The sequence below is a fragment of the Dermochelys coriacea genome, chromosome 3 (genome assembly GCF_009764565.3).
Source record: "Dermochelys coriacea isolate rDerCor1 chromosome 3, rDerCor1.pri.v4, whole genome shotgun sequence".
Taxonomy (NCBI): domain Eukaryota; kingdom Metazoa; phylum Chordata; order Testudines; family Dermochelyidae; genus Dermochelys; species Dermochelys coriacea.
The window spans coordinates 211,183,646-211,190,228 of NC_050070.1; positions in this window are offsets into that span (position 1 = coordinate 211,183,646).

The window sequence follows — 6,583 nt, forward strand, 5'->3', positions numbered from 1 at the left end:
GTGGTAATTAAAAGCTGGACACTGGAGTGCTGGAATCTACCCTGTCCTGGCTCCTCCTCCCCAAGGCCCTGCCCCCCATCCACCCCCCATCCACCCCCTTCTTCCCTCCCCCTAGTTGCTTGCTGTTTTTCACCTTCTACCCCCCTGACCAGGTCAGCAGGGACTCTCCTGTGGAGCCTGAGCTGGGAGCTATGGCTGCCTGATGCAGGTAGGTGGCAGCCCCAGCTGAATAGGGGCTGGCAGGGGTGATGACCCAGCACCTACCGGCCTCCCCTGCCCACAGTAACTGAACTTTGGGTGTCTGTTCAGTAGATTTGACTGGACACCATCAGGTCCCCTTTTCAACTGGACTTTCTGGTTGAAGACCTGGCACCTAGCCACTTTACCTGCCCCACTCAGGCCAGCGTGGCCCAAAGAACTCAGCACCCACCATCCCCTAGAGCAGTGGTTCTCAAACTTGTATCGACAAGTTTCAGAGTAGCAGCTGTGTTAGTCTGTATCCGCAAAAAGAGGAGGATGACTTGTGGCACCTTAGAGACTTAACAAATTTATTTGAGCATAAGCTTTCTGAGCTACAACTCACTTCATTGGATATATTGGTGGCCTCTTTCACACAGCCAGCCTCTGAGTGCAACCCCTGACCCTTATAAATTATATTTAACAGTATTATAAATGTTGGGGGTGGCGGCTGACCCTTCACAAGCCTCCATGTAATAACCTCATGACTCCTAGGGGCTCTCTGACCCAGAGCCCTGCTCCCAACTCAACCAGAACCACTAGCACAAGAACAAGCCTGACGGTCTGTGTGTGTTGCTTGTTACTCCAGTACAGTGGGGGCTTGAGCCCCAGGGTGCTCCACAAACCCACAGCTCAGAGACAGGCCCTGCCCTGAAGAGCTGTCAGTCTGGGTGACAGGCAGGACCCAACTGGTGGGCAGCACAAGGGGCCAGCAAGCCCCCTTCGAGCCAGTCATTCCATGTGCCAAATTCCCAGTGAATTAACAGATAGGAGAGCCTCTTATGTGAGCAGCAATCCCATGTCAAGGGCCACTGGGTCATTGCTGAGCCTTCACTCCCCAGCCAGTCCAGGGCACGTGCTCACCCCTCACGCAGACAGACGATGGTCCCCATCAGCAACAACCTCCTGGTGGGGTAGCTCCTTTGTCCTGAGGGAGCTGGAGCTGCACTCAGCGCCTCACCAGCTGGGAGGTTCAGGGTCCTGAAGGATACTATGAAACGCTATTGCCTGTTGGCTCCTCAGCCTGTAACCCCCTCCCCCAGCCAGCCCCCAAGCCCAGAGGGGAGGGTGAGTCGTTCCAGCTACAAGTTAGAAACAAGGCAACAAGAGTGCTGCAGTCCTGAGGAGAACAAGGCTCCTAGTTAGTGGGGATCCCCCATCCAGCATGACAAGGGAGATCCCATGGCCATTGGGATGAAGTGAGCTGTAGCTCACAAAAGCTTATGCTCTAATAAATTTGTTAGTCTCTAAGGTGCCACAAGTACTCCTTTTTATTAATGACTTTGTGATTCATAAGATGACAAGAATAAACAAGAAATAGACCCCACTAACCTCAGTGCACACGGAACCCTAAGGCTACAAAGAACTAGTCCCTGCTGATTGTGGAACCCTACCTGCTGCATTGGGACATACACAGTATTAAACCTTCTCTGGTCCCTCTCCTGACTGTGGGGTGGAGGGGGTTCCTGGTGCCATCTAACCACACCAGACCTGACCCAGCTGCTCCAGGACCCTCAGGCTCTCCTCTCCCAGCCCTGCGGCTTTAGGGTCTTGAGCACTGACCCGCTGGGTTTGATGGGGGCATGGGGAAGGCTTCTCTCCCCAGTTACAGGCTGCTTTACTGGCCCAAGGTGCTTCACTTTGAATTTGGCTTTTTGATTTAGGGCGTTGCCCTTTATTCCTTGTGTACCTGAAATTCCCCGTTATTTATTACATACGATATACACGCTACTTCAAATACAGCACATCCTCTGTATATGCCCCATGCTTTCCTCTCACTGGTAGGCATAGAGCTCTTCCAGATTAGGCCCATTGTCGTCAGTGGGGAAGAAAGTAGAAATTACCTGTTTGTAATGGCTTTTGATGGCTCCTTTTCCTGCTGCTGCAGCATCTCCCCCCAGGGAGGGTCCCTCGGATCCTCTGACTCCTAATGTGGTCTGCATGGGAAAGGAGCAGCTGTGGTGGCTGGGGAGTTTGTGAAACAACACGAGCTTTCATGAGGAACTTAGTTCTGAGGATCTCGCTTCTCTGTTTGCAAAGAATTGCATCCCCTGCCTTTGTGAGGCTCAGTGGGATGAATGTGGCTGCCCCATTGTCTCGGGGGAGGACGGGCCTGGGTGTGCTGTACTGGAGTTGTTGGCATGGTGCACTTGCTAGGCCCTTTTGTGGAGGAAGATTTTCTCCCTACGGCTGGAGACAGATTTCCCAGGGCAACGATAACAACAAGGAATAACAGGATGTGATGGGGAAATGGACTTTGAGGTTGAGCTCTCAAGCTGTGGAATAGCCTCCCAATGAAGGAGGGCCTAGCCCCATCCATCTCTTGGGCCTTTACAATTAGACTTGAAATACACCAAAGGTAGCACTCCTGCATAATCACAGAGAGGGACTGGGTGAACTTTACATCCTCTGCATCTCTGTGACTTTTTTGCCTGCTTCCCGTTCTCTGCAGAAAACCCTGCTCACCTCATTCCTGTTTGCACCTTGTGCTGTGCCTGGTCCAGGAGCTGTGAGACAAACAGCCAAAGGCCTGGCAGAAAGGAACGAGAAGATGGAGAGAACCAAGGGAAGGTTCCTCATCTTTATTTCTAAATTCAAACCTGCAGGAAAAGCCTCTTTGGGGAAATCCACAAAGGACCTGTTCTCTGAGCCAGCGGCTGAACTTGTAAACTCCAAGCCCCACAAGCACTGTCCAGTTGTGGGTTGCGATTCCTGAGACAGAAGGCGTGGGAACACCATGGAAAGTGCCTGGTCAGCTTGTGGTGAAGTCTATTGCACGTTACACTGGCATGCCATCTCCACACAATGAAGGAGTGACTTTTATGGGTGCAACGTGGAGTCCTGGCTCCCCCCATCCCCAGTGGGGATTAGGCAGGGGAAGGAGGCAAAGCTCCTCAGAGTTCCAGTGGAAACATGTAGCACCACCTCCAGGAGAGAAAACTGGGCCATTAATCCGAGCCAGGAACCAAACCCACCTTTAGTCTGCAGAAGAGAAGAATGAGGGGGGATTTGATAGCTGCTTTCAACTACCTGAAAGGGGGTTTCAAAGAGGATGGCTCTAGACTGTTCTCAATGGTAGCAGATGACAGAACGAGGAGTAATGGTCTCAAGTTGCAATGGGGGAGGTTTAGATTGGATATTAGGAAAAACTTTTTCACTAAGAGGGTGGTGAAACACTGGAATGCGTTACCTAGGGAGGTGGTAGAATCTCCTTCCTTAGAGGTTTTTAAGGTCAGGCTTGACAAAGCCCTAGCTGGGATGATTTAACTGGGACTTGGTCCTGCTTTGAGCAGGGGGTTGGACTAGATGACCTTCTGGGGTCCCTTCCAACCCTGATATTCTATGATTCTATGATTCCTGTCCGGATCCTGCCACTGGGTCGCTGCAGCGATGGTCCTTCCAGCATGACTCCCCCTCTCCTCTGGATCTCCTCGATGGCCCTGCCTGCACACACACGTTCAGATTATGGTGTAGGTGTCAGAGAGAGAGGCTACCAGACCCCACATTTCTTATCCAGCTTTGTCCTTCCCTGTGGTCCTGCACCCTGCACTTCTGGGCTGTTCAATGCCCATGTTCTACACATCACGCGTGTATTATGAAGCACTTTCCCTTGACAAGGACGAAGAGGGAAGTGAGTGTTAGATTCTCCCTCTCTCTTGAAGCTGGGCAAAGCAATGTGCACTCCTGGAAAGACCATGCTGGGCTCAGCATGCTGATGTCCTTATCTTTGCACTCTATTGCTGTGAGCACGTAACGTGTTCCCCGGGGGTACCGGGGAGCGTGCACAGGCTGAGATCCCTTGGTGGCGCTGGTGCCTGGTTTCCCATCTCTCATGTAACTGAACAATGGGAGGGTGCTGGAAAGGTTTACGGGAATTCATGCTCAGCTGGGACTGCTGCATCCAGCTAGGGACTGAACCTGGCACTCGACTAGAAAAACACATCGAACTCCCTCTTGTCCCATGTGTGTTGGGCTGCAGGGCTTTAGCTCAGTCAAGTGAAAAATCAGGCAGGAGAAACCCCAGTTACAGTGTTAAGGAGCTGGGCTCTTTGGCCTGTTTATGTGAAATCTGCAAACTGATGCCACCCTCCACTTCTCCCCAGCACTGGCACTTTCCTGCCAGCACTCCAGGAATGACTGGTCCCAGGGGAGAGAATGCAGAAGGTTATATCAGCCCCACATCACTCCGTGCTCTGGTTCCCCACGGCAGGGGGCCCCCAGCCATAACCATGTGGACACTGTCTCTAGATGCTCTGACAAGAGCTCTGGGACATGTGCCTTTAACAGAACCAGGGGTGTGCTGGAGAAGCCCCATTGTAACAGTGGGTCAGAGTCTCCACTGGGAACACCTCTCATCTCCGCTCGACCGGCACTTGCTTTCCCTGATCCCGGAGCAGTTGGATGAGCAGGTGGAGGCCTGTGAGAGAGGCAGAAAGGGAAAAGAACTCAGGGGAAGTTTTCTTGTCTCTTCAGATTTGAGTTGCTGATGAGCTGTTCGGGTTATCGGAGAGAAACGGCTCTTGGACCAGGGGTGAGTCCCGTGGTGCTTTGCTACGGCCCTGCCGGGATGTCCAGGCCTGTTGGGAAGGCAGAGCACCCAGCCTGAGCCTGCTCAGAGGGGAGACTTGTGAGCTCAGATCTGGACTCTTGTTCCTCTGTCCCCCTTCAGACTGGGGGCTATGGTGGGGGGAGAAGTGAGGAGACCGTCAGAACTCCAAGGGGACATTGCAGGGGAGCCCCCTAATTAATAACTATCCAAAACCAGCCTCCTGAAACCTAGATTGAGACTCGCTTGATGCCAGCCCCATGTGGCCTCCTGCCTGGGACCAGTCATTCAGCTGCCCTGCAGCCTTTCCCCTCTTCCTTCAGTGTCCCCTGAGAGACCCCTGCAGAGACGGTCACAGTAACAGGCCCGGCAGCCATTCCGAGATGGTCACAAAAACGCAGCATTTCTCTGCAGCGGCCCGTTTTCTGCTCTATTTATAGATACTCCACTGCACTAAGTTCCTACACTTTTAACCCTCTTCCTCCCACCTCCACTGCATATTAAAATATTGGAAGGGCTGAGGGGGCCGACAAAGAACCCAGCCTGGGCGGAAGAGGCCGGAGTGTGGCCTGTGCTGTGCTGACGGGCTAGCTGGTGTCAAATTGTAAGGGCTGCAGTCCTGGCGAGGACAAATGGCAGATGCTTTGGGACTCCTTGGGCTGGAGGCTTTACACCAGGGGTGATAAACCGGCCCCCAGGAGGGCTATTGTCAGCTACAAAACCCAAGGCCCAGCAGGTCTAGAACACAGGCCTGCAAGGCAGCTAGCAGCACCATGCTGCTGCCCACAGCAGCTGTAACTAGTGTCACTCCACTGCTGATGACCCCCTGTGGACACTGATCATGGGAAGTCCCACCTCAAGGGGCTGATGGGCAGCAGCCACATGGCCCTGATTGGCTCCCTGCCCGATATAAACCCAAGGGGTGGTCTGGGAGCTATCCAGGTAATAGTGTGGGTCTCCTGTAGCTGCCATGGCCATCTCTGCTCCTGAACTCCTGGCTTTGACCTTGACTTGATTTGGACTTTGCCTCCTGACCCAGACCCAGACCCTATAACGTGACTCAGCCTCTGATCCTGGGTATCGACCCTGCCCTGGAACCTGACTGTGAACTCCCAGCTACTTCCATCTCAGGTTTGACCCTGCTCTGACCATTGGCCCTGACTGCCTTAGTTAGGATCCTGGTATGAGAGCTGTCGTGGAATTACTAGGGACTTTGAAGGAGGGAAACTGAGACAGGTGCACATGTTCTGCTCTAGCGTGCTGGTAGGGAAGGGGCGCTGCCCTATGACAGGTGGTCTGGTCTCAAAAGGACAACACAGCCCGAGTGAGAGAGAAACTTTTTCCTATTGACAGTCAGATTCCTTGTTGCAGGGATCTTGTTTTTGTTCGTTAGAGTTCCCAGGGTGTGTGTGGTTACATGACGACCTTGTAGGCCGCCTCGTTTGGGATAATTCCGTCTCTGTCTCCCTGGCGCGGAAGCATGAGGGGAAAATGCTGCAGCAGGCAGGTGGGGAACCAGGCAGGCTGGAGGGTTGCCAGGGGGAAGATGGGGCACACATAGACAGAAACCTGGGACCCTGGCCTGGCCCAGCCCAGCCCCATGCTGCAGTGACTGTGACAAGGTAATGCACAAAGGGCCTTCCTCGGCCACAGGAGCTGGTGACAGGGGCAGGGTGTCTTTGCACTGAAGAGGTGGTGATGGGACAGGGCGGATAAGCGTAAACTCCTAATATGTTGACTCCCTTTCTTGGCTGGGTCACTGGGGAAATTCAGCCCATACCCTGCTGAGGAGCGACCCTT